The following is a 15,400-nucleotide window of genomic DNA, read 5'->3' on the forward strand; positions in this document are numbered from 1 at the left end:
AATAGCAACAGAGAATAATTCAGACTGGAATGGCTACAGAAGGTCATCTAGTCCAACATCCTCATAACCTCTCAGCATGGAACACTGATGCCTTCTGATGCATTGACTCCACCTTGCCCTTTCTGTGAGACCTGATCTGTAAGTGGATTCCAGAAATGTGTAATTACAGAAATGTGACCCTTTCTGTAAGCGGACTGGTATTTCCCCAAAACACACTCCATGGTATCTAGAAAAGAGCTCAATCAACTTGTTTTGCAGTGTAGGTATGGTCTGGTTCAGAATCTGCTAGCTCTGAGGCCAAATGCCAACCCATTTTAGTTGTCTGAGGAGGCTGGGATTGCTACTTTTGTGCAACTTGCAGAAGCAGTGTGGGTATAGTGTTTAATGGAACATCAGAAAACTAGAGAAAATAGAGGAAATTCTTCAATCTTTTTTCAGTGTGCTGATACCTTTCACACTGTGTACACTGCATTCCAAGAGGATGCACTCCAAGTGGCACACATCCAGAAGAGAAAAATCAGATTATTTAGAAGTGTCTGGAAAATGTGATCTATAAGAAAATACCAACTAAATAGAAAAATGGAAGACTGTATGAAACATTAATCTCCAGTTATATAAGGAGGCTTCTTTGCAGATGGAGGGAATGACCTAATGGTCCTGAAGGATAGGACGAGAAGTAACAGGCTTAAATTGCCAGTTACTTGTGAAGACTGAAACGCGTGTTAGGGTGGTTGTGGAATTTCCACTGGTGTTGAGACTTTTGAGAAATGCTTGCCAGGTATAATGCAGGTATTGTTTATCATACTGTGGGGTGGGTAATGAGAAGGTGACTTAGTGAACATTAAGCAGCTCTGAATGCTTATTTTTGTCTTCTTAACTTCTCAGTCATTTTGTGTTGAATCTCATGAAAAATAGGATTGAATCTAGCTGGACCACAGAGATAGGGGCTTCAGAAGATGAGAATCGGGTGCCATCTTACCTCTGAAAGTGAGATCATAGATGAACCCTGTTAAGAGTATTTTTAACTCGCTGAAGTTTAGTGGAAACAGTGGAACCGGTAGAGCTGTAAGTTTCTATGAATCGTGTCTATCTTTACTATGAACAACAAAGGTTTTCCTGCACAACTAGAAAGTGTTTTATGCTGTCCTGAGATTGAGTGAGAAGTCTGGAAAACCAGCATTGGGCACTCGTTGCGTTTGGCTTAGGTCTAATGAAGGGTATGCGCTTACTTTGTTAGGGATGACAACTTGATAGCAGTGCTTTCCTGCTCTGAAACAGGAAGAGATATTTAAAATAGGATTTAGTAAACTGCCATAGTAAATGTTTTACAAGATACTGCACATTTTCTAAACTGTAAAAAGTAAAGACTTCAGATACTGTTACTCCATGTATTTGGTTGTAAAATCCAGTTCTTTGTTGTAGGGCTTTGAAGATGGAGTATTTGCATAAATGTTTTAGAGCAAAAAAATCCATGGCTCTAAGCAATCAAAAGCAAATAGAAAAGCTGAATACAGTAAATACTTCAATAGTGGAGAAGATTTTATATGGCTTGCAAACTAAAGATCATTCTCTTCAGACAGGTACCTTAGATATAATCTGCAAAAGTAAGGATAATATTAACAGAAAAATGTTTTCTGAATCAAATGTGCTTCCAATGCTAACTGAAGAATACCACTAGTGTTCTGACCAACAGAACAGTGGCTAACACAGAATGTTCTTTTGGTGTAAATGCTGATCAAAATACTACTCAACAAGAGTGTCAAAACCCTAAGCCTGAGATAATTTGCAACGAAATTTCAGATGCAATACAACTTTTAAATGTCAGACGTTTAAAATTTGTGTTTCCTAAAAGTTGTAATGACATAAACACACCACGAGCAGCACCAGCTGAAGCGTAGTTTTGCTCAAGTCTGAGGAAAACTTCACTGGCTTAGTTGCTCCTAGAAATACTATAAGATACAGAAAGGGGGAGGGGGGATGTTTTAACATGGGTGTTGGGTGGAAGTTAGAGGTCAGATATTTTGGAAAATGCTGAAATGATGGTGCTGGATACAATGTGCGAGTCTAAGAACAACTCAAGAAAAATACAGTTATAAACTCTTTCCAGAATTATTATCTCATGTTGGTTTTCCCCCCAATCCCCAGAGAAATATGAGATTAGAAAGTCTGCTTTTCCAAAAATATGCCCTTTAAGGAGAGACTTTCTCTACTGAAGAAATTATTATATTTTATTATTTGAAATTCTTTGCCCTTTATCTAACCTTTGCTGTGGGAATATTTGTAACATTTTGTTAATAATAATTTTACCTAACATTATGAAATATCTTGACCTATTCTGAATTCACAGGTCAGCATAAATTGTGTTCAAGCATCAGCAACTAACTTACCAAGTCAGGTTAGGGTTTCCTGGGCAGAAAGAGTTGTTGGATTTTGGACTTGAAGTTATAAGGACTGCATTGAATTGGTACATTTATTCTTCTCTGTGATAGGGCATTAACCCTAAGACAGCTTAACAGGTATTTCGTATCTTCGATTGTTAAAACCTTTAGGTAAAATACTTCAAATCTGAAACAAGAGACTACTGAATAAGGTGGTTACATCTTAGTTTGGAGGATTGAGGTAAAACCAAAGCATTTTTCTCAACTTTGCTTTTGTTTTATATTGCAACTGGATGTAAGCTTTGTTTCCAATTTTTGTTTCAATAATACTGTGTTTATGCATAAGGGAAAATGTAAAACACCTCTTTTCAAACATGCCAGTGATGACTTTGGTCTCGTTCAAAAAGCTTAATAGCTTTAAAAAAAAGGTTTGATAGTAACTTTAAATTTCGAATTAATACTAGTTCCTTGAAAACATTGTTGTGAATGATGGCATTAAAATGCGTATTATTAGGAAATTACAGGTGGAGAGTTATTTCATTCACCATTAGGATAAAAGCCAACTACTGGGGGAAGGAGGGAGGAAGGGCAGGTGTTGAAGACCAAATGCCTAAATACTCATCCATTCATTTCCCTACCCCTGGGGGGAGAAAAAATAACAGTTTTTGTTAAAACTGATTCCTGCAGTTGTTCTGGCTTATGCACATCTCTAGCTCCTAACTAGGGTAAATGCTTAAAAATTAACCATGATTTATGCTTAGCTATGAACCAAGTAGCTTAGCAGGGGAATTGTTGTTCGAGGATCGAGAAAATTACTAACTGAAATAATGGTGTTACTTGTAGAACGTGTGGAAGCATCCTTAATTCTGAAGTTGCTGGATGCTTACAGTTAGGAAGAAGAGTATTCATTTTTCTTGTTCAGGGTTAAAAGTAGAGAGACTCTCTCCTGTCTTGTCTAGACAAGAACGTTTTTCTGCACACTGCCTAAAATAAGCGACAATTAAAAGTAAGTATCAGTGTAAAAGGCAGTCATGCAAGCCTAGCTCTTAGAGGTAGAACAGGCAAGGTTTTCTTGGTCTTTTTGGAGTGGGGAAAAGGGAAGTGGTTTCAAACCACTGCTGGCCTACAGCATGAAAATATTCTTAATAATTGCTTTGTTTAAATTTCACATGGTATTGGTAGCCCAGTTACATTTTTAAATGAGTCAAAATACAGCCTTTCTTGGAGGCCAATGTCCTTACTAGCCTGTTCTTCCTCAGCATATTGGATTTTACATTGTCCAAGAGTGGGGAGTTGGTCCCAGCCCTACCAGTTATTTCAATAACTGCATCTACAGCTGGTGCTGCTGCTTGAGTGATTATCAGTGGAGGGAACCAGAAATACCCTTTTGTCCTTGGTTGTAGTGCAAAACACCTGTTGTACAGTCATGAAATACTTGTTATATTTGCATAGCATCACAATCAAGTAGTGAGTCAGAAATACTGTTCTTGGCAAGTACAATCTTTAGGTTGCAGGTGCAAGATTCTTCCTTCTTACTACCTCAACACATCCCCTAGAGAATAATTTCCTCTGTCATTTTTCATTTTAATAAAAAGAGGGCTAGGAGAAGAGGCATTTCATTTGCTGGTAGTAAGAGTGTATCTAAAATGATGATGGTTCTGACATGCCTCTCAGGCCATCTTGTCAGCTCACAAAGCAGAAAGAATCCCTAATATCAGGAAGGGGCTTTCAAAATGCAGGGTATGTAAAAAACGTCTTTGTAAAAGAGTGATGAGAGGCACTGGCCCACAATAGGATAGGGAAAGCCTTTAGGCATCGCAGTGGTATTTCAGCAGAAAAAGACATTGTCTTGTATTTGCTTATCTGAAGGTAGAGAGCATGTTATCACTGGAAAAAAAAAAAAAAAAAAAGGAGGAGGGTAAAGTGGGTCTCAATAAGTAACTCTAACAAAATTTAGTAATAAGAAAATTCATAGCAGCACCTTGATCCTGTTTCTGTCCCCCTCTTCCCTCTCTCCCTGCTTGATGCCTGAGTATTTGGTTTCTTGTTGGTTGGTTGGGTTTGTTTAGTTTTTTGTTGTTTTTTTTTTTTTCTTCACAAAATACTGCACCTCAACTCTCAAGATCAAACTGCTGCAGTATATTTAAAGAAGCACATCACTAATTTGAATGATACAATTCCTCCCTCCATTGCCCTCAGCTGTAATTAGTTATATTGTAATGTAGACAGAAGTTTGAAAGGTTAAGGGTGGCTTTTTGTTCCTCAGGGAGCACTGAAAGAAAGAGGGTAAGCTCAGTAACTGAAGAAAATACCCCATGCAAATGTATTAAGATTGCTGATGAAATCAAGCAAAAGCCTATTTGCACAGACTCAAAAAATGAAGAAAGTCTTTTGGGAAAGGTAACGTGCAATGATTTGAATGTTTGAATTGTTGAATTATATGTGTTTTGAGATATATGGGATCACCCTGTTTATGACTTAAGGTATATTTGTAGGGAGTACCAATGATTTAGATTAACAGTGTTGGTAACTGCATCTTTTTAGGGAGACTATAAATGGGTGTTTGGAGAGGAGAAAATACTGAAGTTAGTTTGAATTCTCTGCTTACCCAAAATTTTAAATATTTTGATTGCTACATAAGACAAAATTTACATATGAATGCACCCACTTCTTGCATAGTTTAGGTAAAGTAAAACTTACTTTGTGAGTTGGATCTGACTACCACTTTTTGAAAGTACATCAGACTGCTTCTTCCAGAAGATAGAGACAGGCGGAATTACTCTGAGAGATAATGATTTCCATTTGTGGGGAATATCTGAAAATTCCCCTTTAGTACCTTTCCATGTTAAGGGAATATTTCTTTATCAGCTGCTACTGTTTAAGACCTAGAATAAGGACCCTAGTGTCCAAGATGGATTGGAGAACTCTGAACTCTTTATGCAGCTTCAGTGAAGGGAGAAAGTCAAAGGACGAACACCTTAACACTGATCAGCTGTCTAGAAATTGCTGTAATACTCCCACTGCTTTCTGTGGGAAGCATGATTTTATCAGTTTCTGGGGATTTTCTGAAATGTATTGTCACCAGGAAAAGGATTATAACATGTGACTTGAACTCGTATAGTTCAACCATGTTATCACTGCTGTATGGCACTGAAGCACTGGATGCCAGAAGTCCTTGTGAAAAGGAGAATTTAAATTATACTTAGCTCTTCATTTGACAGAAATTTCTGCTAGTACAAAGCTCCCTCCTGTCTGCATTGGAATTGGAGAGGAAAGACTGACAAATAGAGAAGGATATGTGAAGGAGTGAAAAGGGTGAGAATGAACAGCTGAATTAGAAAGCAGTAGCTGGTTCTCAACTTATGGCTGTAGTGAATGACCAGAAAAATCTGGTCCTGTGAGCATCCTCAATATAAGTGCCTGTGATATCTATCTGTGTTGTAGCATATCAATATGTATTCATCTATATCTGTCTTGGAGACAGATTTATTTATCTTTCAAACTGGGACCAAGACAATGCTTTGTTCAAGGCATTAAGAGTATTTTAAAAGCCTCAAAATTTTAGCAATTATTAGGTATAATAGGAAATATTTTAATTAAGAGAATTAAAGAAGCTAAATACTTTGTTCTTTTGCTTTTTGTAAAGGAGAGATAGCTATTGAATTGTTGCAACACAGCAGAAGCAATTCAGTAAAGTCATTGAACGAAAGGAATCAGTTTAGCAATTTCTTTTTTATCAGAGGCAGAAAGCAAGTACTTCATGTAGAGAAGAATCAGGAATTTATATATTTTTTTAATGGAAACTTTTTTTCCCCCCAGGAAATCCACTACTTGATTATAAAAGTCTTTATTTTCTTGACATTAAGATACTCTCAGTCCTGTTTATATGGTTATTTTTTCATTGTAGTTGGTATCAAGGATACCTATCCTGATGTGTTTGATCAACAAATAATTTTAATATAAAGAATTAATATTATTTATAATGTATTGAAATGTAAATATTTGTTTTTATATAGTCCTTAAGAATATTTTATTTCTCAGAATATCAAGCTGCACTTTCTCATAAGTACTCTCTGCTTGGGAGCAGATATCTTGCCTCTCAACAATTTGTGATCATCAGTCCTGTAGAAAGTAAAATCCTAAATTCTGTACATAGAGAAATTATGCACATTTTAAAATCTGTTTAAAGCTGTTCCAGTGTAGTGGTGGTGATGAATATACCATCCTGATTTTACCTCTCAAGTTTAGAAGGTAAGTAAGTTTTCACACTTCCTTTATGTAAGGTGAGTTAAATCCAATGAAGCGTGACAAGGTACATCTTTACCTGCCAGAAACGCCCTATAAACAATAGAAAGCAATGACCGTACTTTCCTAAACTTTAGATTTTAAGTTCAGTACTGGTTTTGTGTAGTTGTTTCAATGTTTTTTGATTTCAGATTTGAAATACAGTTTTTCTTTATTATAAATTAATCTTGTGATTGGTGAGCAGATGAATATTTGAAATTATTTCTTTAATCAAAAACTAGAAAGTTTAAGCAGAAGAGTTGAAGAAGTCCAATGCAAAGAAACCTTTGAAGAAAGAGCCTTATCATTCCTAGTAAGTGTCTTTGCATCGCTGTATGAATATTTTGCATGTGTACCACATAAGACTATTACAGTACCTGGTATACTCCCTGAGAAGGACCCCAAAAGTATGATGCAGGTGTTAATACAGGTATTAATGCCCCACTGTAAACTAACAGATGACTGTGGATGTTACACTGAAACTGATGACTTTTGACAGCTACATTGCTGTTGCTTACCATCAGAACAGAAAAAAAAAAAAAATCCATGTGGAGCTCTTAAATTGGTTGATCTTTTGAGAATTTGTTTTCCATTTTGGACTACAACGTAGTTCTTTTCAGTCATCATAATTAAATAAACTCAGCACTGGGTGTAGACAGTACATGTGTTGACAACTTTTGCTTTGATGGTGTCCTATTGGAGAGCCATTGGAATTTTTGTAGTGAATGGTCAGCCCTCTTTATTACAAGTTAAAGGTTCTTACAGTATACTTGCCTCTTTGAGTTACCTTTTCTCAGCCATTCAGCTATAGGCCACCAGTTGTATAGGGGCCATGAACTGCTAGTTGAAAACCACTTTCTCAGGCAGTGAATTTGAAAATATGATGGAGTAAATGAAAATGTTAATAATAGCTATTAATATATGAACATTTTTCATGGGAGGTACTAGTACATTAGTACTGAAAATATAAGATTAAAAAGCATTTTTTTTTTGGTGGAACATTTGATTCTCATGACGAACAGGAATTTCTCATGTCCTTAGCATGATTGTATTTTATTGTGCTGAAGTTCTTGTAGCTAATATTAAGGCAGAAGTAGCTCTGTGAACTGTCAGCCTCCAGTTTCATGCTGACTGTATATTTCATGGAAGAATCTCTTTTTACAGAAATACGCTTGTTTGGAGTCTTCGGAGTCTAAATCTTTTTGTTCTTTCACATTTTAAAGTATAAAGGAATTGCATGTAACAAACATGGATCTTGTCTTTTTGTTAAAGGCTTTCACACGTTTTACAAAATTAGTTTCATATTTTCTTGGCCTTTTCCCAGAAACTTTAAACAAACCATGAAACAGGGTAAGGAGAAGGAAGATGCTTACAAGCCTCAAAATTTAAATAAGTGTTTGGGGTTTTTAAGAACAAGTTCAGCTTCAACGGAAAAATAAAAGTTGCTTTGGTGTCGCTGGGTTTTTCTTTTGTTGTTGTGTTTGAGTACACCTCAGTTACTTTAGCACTTCTTGCAGATATGACCAGATTTATCCTGTAAGTCTTATTACAACAAAGTGTTTCCTTCTTTGTCAGACACTGCTTCCAAGTGTATACTATCCAAATACAGTAGTAAACCAGCTTGGATCTTCTGCTTTCTGTCCTAATACACCAACAAATACATTTTTGTTATCACCTTACACCAATTTCCCTTCAATACACGTTTCAGAATATACAAGGTATGTATCTAGAGCTGAATAGCAAAATGTAGTTAATGTCCTTATATTGCTTTAAAGCATTTATGAGAAAATTTCTCTCAACTTCTTTATTAGCAGTTAAATTCTAATAGCTAGATTTCAACACAGGTGTTGTTAGGTGTCCAGCACTGTTGCTGATATCTCCAGTCTATCCATTACAGCTGAAGCTAGGTGATCAGTTCTTCAAGTGTTTCAGGGTCCAATAGTGTGCCAATTTCTTACTGAATGACAACTTACTTTGGCTTCTGTATAGACAAACCCAAAATACTTTGGTTTATAACAGAAATGTTATTTACTGTGCATAGATTATTTTTATTTACTTAAACAGGTATTATATGTACTGCCTTGGGGTTTTTTTATATTTTCCACTTATCCTGTAATACCGAGAGAGATTTGCTTAGACCCTCAGTTACTGTTGTTCTGATCCTACAATAGCTGCAAGATAATGTAAAACAAAGATGTTATTAATATGGAAAAAAATGAGAAAGTTATCACAGAACTTGTTTCCTGAGGAAATTTTGTAAGCAAACAGAAATCAGGTCTACTCAGATCTTTCTGTGTCTGGATTTTCCTACAATTTATCAAATACTTTTCATTCCAAAACTCTCTTTTTTTTTTTAATAGTGCACAAGCAGGGTGAGTACTGAAAAAAATACTTTGCAAGTTGCAGGAATCCTTGTTTAGCTGGAATCTGGCTTTCAAGCCTGGGAAGAAGCCACTTGTCAGCTCCATGATGTTTTGTTCCTTTATTTAATGTTGATGAATACATTCTGTGCAACCGCAGTAGTGTGGAATCTGATTTAGGATTGCAGTCCATCTGCAGTTCTTAATTTAACTGTCCCTTCTCATGGTAGTTTCAAGTTTTATTGCATGTTTGCAGAAAGTATGGCCTGTGCACAGGTCTCACTCATGACTGATAAGCATGTAAGAGGTTTAGTAGGATTCATGAATAGAAGGGATTGTGTGTGTTATTGCATGTAACCTGCCAATTCTTTGTCTGCTATTTGCAAAAAAAATGATGTATGAATGTGCAACTGAGGAGTATGGGGATGGGAAAACATGACAGTATGGCCAGTATGTCCAGAGGCTGGGTTAGATACCTTTTAGCACAGGACCACACATGGCTGGCATTTGCATGGCTGACACCAAGTTTGTATCTTTGGCCTTTGGGTTTTATTGTAAAGTAAAATTTATGTTGCTTAAAGCACGCACGAGGTTTCTTAGCCTGTTCTGGGAGGTGGCAGTCAGCAGCGGTGTTCGGTAAAATGTATTAATTTGTTTTTTACTTTCTGAATATCTAAATCTTTGCTTATAGCAAAACTGAAATCAGCAAAGAAAGTTTGTTGGCTGATAATTGAATAAGTTCCAATTTGACCCAGCTCAGTTAGTTTGATTATAAGTTTCTTAGCCATAAACAGTAGTCAACAGGCAATCCAGAGGAAAGAAGTTAAGACCTGGCATTTGTGTGGTTGCAACTATCACAGAATGTGGCCAGGATTCCCTTGTTTCTTTTTGGATAATATTCTACACTGAGGCTATTGTGTTAAATTGCTGTTCTTTTTGATCAAAACAGGTGCAGTAGATTTCATGCATCCTGGGGACTTAATATTTCCTCTCCTACATAATATCCTGATGGCAGGCACCAGGAAAGCCTTGACAAGCATATGGGCAGTGCCAGTGTCACAGATGTCCCCTTAGCTAATGTTATCTTTTTCTCTGAGCACAATTATGCTTCATTTGTTCCTAGTCTTTGTAATTTTAGACAGGTGTTTTACACATCAGGTCAACTGGAGTAGCTTACTTGTTAATACATATATGAAGTCTGTAGGAATTAATTTACCATGTACACTACAAAATTGACCTATCAGCAAGTAGGCATTTCAGTATGCCTAGTGATACCTATTGATATTTTTGAGCATTAAGTGACCCTGGATCTGAGATAATGTACCTCAGTAGATCTCAAAAGGTACCTCAATAATACCATATGCTATGCAGTCCAAGAGCATGAGATTTCCGGGGTTCGGGTAATGTGAGTAATTGATGGTTAAATTTTAGAGAGTACAGAAATGTAGGACAATTACTGTGTGCTCTTGTTTTTACCAAGCAAATAAAGTAACTGTTGTTTTACTAAAATGGAAGCCAAGAGGGTTTATTTCTATGAAAGATGTTTAGAATATGAATGTTCCTCCTGCATAGCACAGTCCATTCTTAACCAGTAAAATGTACTGGTAGTACAAGGTAGTACAAATGCACAAGGTAGTAAATTGAATGGATTTACTTTTTTAATCAGCGCCATAACTTAGTATGTGGTTTATTAAAGTTTGTTTACTGTGACATTATTTTGTTATTTTAATTAAGTCTTAATCGATGAATTAAGTTTTTAATGATTGATATATTTGTGTAGCTATTTTGAATGGTTTTGTTTTGAATTTCTTGTTTTATCAGTTCTGATGGACCCCTCCTATTCCCTGTGGAAACCTGAAATTCAGCAATTGCAGATAATTTAGGTATTTGAATGTTGAATCCATGCACACTGATGTAGTATGGAACATACAAAACAAAGCTGGAATATTGCCAGTTACTCCTGGCTTTTCTTTTTTACAATGTCACTAAAATTCAGTTGTGCTCTGAAATGCTTACAGATGTGCCAGATGTTCGTGTGTGTTTTAACTGAAGCATTAGCAAGCTTTCACTTTATCCAGATGTCTATCTGTAGGCTTCCATTGGTTTAGAAATGTTGAAATTAAGTCTAGTGTGTCAAAGGCTAGTATGAGGTGCACTAACAAAACTTTCATACATCCAACCCACTGTTTTATTATTACAACGGTCTTCTCAGGGAATAACATAGGAAGAGGAGGATTAACTTCATTTTTTTTAAATCCAATTACTGTAACTTAATAGATACCTTAAAACACTAAAAGCACTACATGCTTTTACCAAACATAGCTCTGCCATATAAATAAGTTAGTGACAAAGTGAGCAACCCTTCCTTAAAGGAAGTAAGTATCAGTGGTGAAGCACTGGAATGGGTTGCCCAGGAAAGTTGTGAATGCTCCGTCCCTGGTGGTATTCACAGCCAGGTTGGACAGAGCCTTGGGTGGCATGGTTTAGTGTGAGGTGTCCCTGCCCATGGCAGGGGGGTTGGACCTAGATGATCTTAAGGTCCTTTCCAACCCTAACAATTCTATGATTCTATGATTCTTCAATTCTTTTATCAAGAGTAATACATTTTGTCTTCTCTGCACACATGGGGTTTTTTCATTGTAATTGAACTGATTTACTAGGGAAGAACCTCCAGAGAAACGTCAGCTCACATCTTGAACAGCACCTCGGAATGCACACTTTCTCCCCCTGCTTCCTTACAAAGATGTCTGGTATTTAGAATCCCTCTAAAACTATACCAGGCAGGATGAGGTGACCTGCTGGATAGTTGCTTCTTAGAGGCAATACTGACAGCCTGTAATTTCTCGGACTATTGTCCCATGTGTTTTGGGAGAGGGGACTGGTAATATTCTGCTGCTCTGATAAGGATTAAAAGGTATTCTTGTCACAGTGTAAATTAAGCCTTTTAGATAAAACGTTTATATATTTTAAACTTCTGTGAAAATTGTGTTACAGCTATTCCAACAAATCAAATGTACACAGAAGCAGAAATGTCAGCAGCAGTTCAGGTAAAAAATAAACTCTGGATGTTTTTAATACTTTTTTTCAAACAAAACCATGGTTCAATATCCTGGGTTTTGAGTTTCTATTAGAGGGGCTTAGATTTCGAGCATAGGAACAGTATGTGGACTGTTATACATCTTGCTTTTATTGTCTTCTTAAAGGTGAACTCAGAGGGAAAAGAGTGATGTGAAAAGTGATGATGAGATGTCATGCTGCTTTTCCCCTTCAAAATGGAGATGTCTCCTCGATGGTTGTATTGCATGTAAAGCTACAGAAGCAATTAGGTTGCAGGGCACAGCAAATTGAGCAAATGAGAGGGGAAGAAATGTTGATCAATCTTGAACTATGTTAGTTTTGTAAGCACTTACTCAGCTTGATTTATTCTTCATTTTGGATAGAAGGTGAACATTTAAAGAATAAAAATAGGTCTGTTTCTCCCAGCATTGAAGCCTAGCCAAGCTTACTTGTGGATCCCTTGAACAAAACCAAGCTACCGGTTTCCCATTTGAAAGGACAGGTGTCTGTGTTCAAAATGCTTTTTGAGCTGTTTTGGTTCTGTGTAGTCCATCTCTGAAATGTTTGATTGTTTGGGAAAATAATAATAAATAATTGCAAAACTCCAAGTCCTGAGGAACACATGTCTTTCACCATGGGAATCTTCATGTCCTCAGAGAAATCTAGAGATCACGATGGGACTGAAGTGTTTTTCATAACCTCTTTCTTCCCAGTGTATGAAGTCAGTGCAGTTGTAGTTGTGACAGCAGCTCAGTCAGTGGGAAAAAGTAAACTATGGGGATTTTTTTCTTTTTTTTTTGATGGACTGCTACAAACCCGTTGTGTTTAATGTGCAGAATTTGGTGAGAAGTTAGACTTTTTCGAGACCTTTCCAAATGGATAGGAGTGTTTAAAGCTGGGCTTTGAGGGAGTAGGCTTCTCTTGCCACAGGGAGGCTCTGTTGTAACAGTATTGAGTGAAACATCATAGAAGTGATGACAGAGGTGTTGTCACTGGAAATAAACACTCAGAGCCCCTAACCCCAAAACCTGTTCCAGTCGTCCTTCCCCCTTTACCTTCTTTTTCCTTTTTTTCCTTCCTTTCTTTCCCTCCTCTTCCGAATTTGCCATGCCTGAAAGTATGTGAAAACACGATTTTCTAGCAAGACTTAAAACTTTCACCCTATGAGCTTTTAGGATCCAAACCAGTTTTAATTATTCAATATAGATAGTTTAAGTAGAAGTAAGATTTTTTTCTACTGAACGTATTTTACTATAAAGTAAATGAAAATATTTGAAGTAGTATTAAAAAAAAAACAACCCAAGCCTCTCAAGAAAAAATGGCACCTTTTTTACTTCTTGATGATAACATATTAAAAAGATTGAGTCTGTGAAGCAGTGCACTGCTACCACCTCCTTTGTAGCAATGTGTACATAGTTGGGTTTTGGCTAAACTGAAGTTTCTGAACTTTAGCATTTATGACAGCAACACAACTGGGTTTTTTTTTAGAAATAGTTTAACTTTTTTGTGGTTTTGTTTGTTTGTTTGTTTTGTGAAGAGAAATAGAACACAGGCTTTTTGCACCATGTGGTGCAGTTCAGTCATCATGAGTATTGGTTCCTGTCTGTTGAAATTTATTGTAGCAGTTGAGTTTCATGATGGCACCTGCAATTTTACTCAGCTGTGCAATGTACACCTGGTTTCAAACTAAGTACCTCCACAGGGTTGTGGCTTTTTGGTTAATTTATTGATGGGGAAAAAAACCCCACAACCACCACTCTGTTCCCTCTATAAATTCAGTGCAGTCATGACCAAAAGTAAATACCCCTCTAGACATAATGGGAAACTTTACAGCACTCCTACTGATAACATAAAAGTTGTCGTGCTAAGTGGTTATTACTATGGAGTAAAAAGTATTTTCTGTGTCAGTGACATGCCAAATACTAAGACGTAAACACCATGTAATCTGTGGCACTTCTGATGGTTTGGGAACTATACAGACAGTAACAATTCAGAAGTGAATGGATTTACATGAAGCTAAGCTAGTTATTAGTAAGAAGTAGTGTAGCTGGCTTATTTGTTGTTGTTGTTGTTCAAATAACAACCGGTTTTGTCTTGGTGCCAAGACTTTCAAGCAGTTCCCACATCCTTCTCCACTGCCAAGGATTCCTCTTTGTCCAGAGTTTACTGAAGAATTCCAAGACCCTCCTCGGAATCCTGAAACTAGAGGTGGCTTATTTGCCAAACCCAACGGCTACAGTGCTTACAGGAATTGAACTTTAGTGTGCTTCCTTCCCAGTTACCACTTGGATTTGTTCCATGAAAACCTTGGTAACAGTTCTGCATCACATGGGAGCAGGCAAAATAAGGGCTTTGCCACTGCCAGTGGCTTGCTGTTTATCACAGCTTATCACCCCCCACGAGCACTACTTTGTCATTCAATGCAAAGATGTATGTGGATGTTATAGACCATTGTGTCATATACAAGCTTACTTCAACTGCTTAAAAATCTCTTTAGGAGACACAGACTACCGTAACAAGTGGTCGCTATTCCACTATTAAGAACTATATTGTTACTTGCAGTAAGTTTCAAGTCAAAGCATTATTGCAGATAGTACTAATTTCCTTACGTTTCCTACTTATGGTCTGTTACAAACTTTATTCCATTAATTCTGTAAGATTGTTTTTAAAACTAATTTACTTCCACTTTTCACTTTCATCTTACTACATTAGAGGGGATTATTGCACATATGAAAGAAATAAAAAAGTAAGATTTCCAGCTTATTTTTTTTTCTGTGGCATTGATGAACCAAGGTTTTCGGGATCTTAGCTCTATTTAGTGTTTGTAAAGGTAGTGGCTCCTCTTACTCCTATATTTGTAGAAACTGTAAGAAGGATTCTCCTGTCTCCTTAGGTAAATGGCATCAGCTTCCACAATGCTGAAGATAAGCCAACAGTGCCACAGACCCTCCATTATTTTCAAGCCATTAAGAACCATAAAAAATTAACTGTTGATGTAGCTGGGCTAATAAAATAGTTCATGTTAAAGCAGTACAGTTCTAGCACCTACAGTGCTTTTTTTTTGTTTTTAAAGGTATCTCATGGAGAGGTAGTACAAAACTTCATTCAGAACTTCTCCTGGATCATACACATTTAAAATTTTTTTTTTTTAAAGTAATACATATATTGACATAAACATTTCAGATATGTTTTCCAAGATTGTTTCCTGTGCTTCCTTTCAGATCCTGGGTAAAAGAGGTCAGGGTAGTCACAGCTGCTAGTGAATCTTTTCATAGTTTGGATTTTTCCCTTTTGTTCACTGATTAGAAGGGGTGTGGGAAA

Source organism: Neopsephotus bourkii, unplaced genomic scaffold (genome assembly GCF_033783945.1).
Source record: "Neopsephotus bourkii isolate Nb327-2 ecotype Australia unplaced genomic scaffold, CSIRO-AGI_Nbou_v1 NB_940, whole genome shotgun sequence".
Classification (NCBI taxonomy): Eukaryota; Metazoa; Chordata; class Aves; order Psittaciformes; family Psittacidae; genus Neopsephotus; species Neopsephotus bourkii.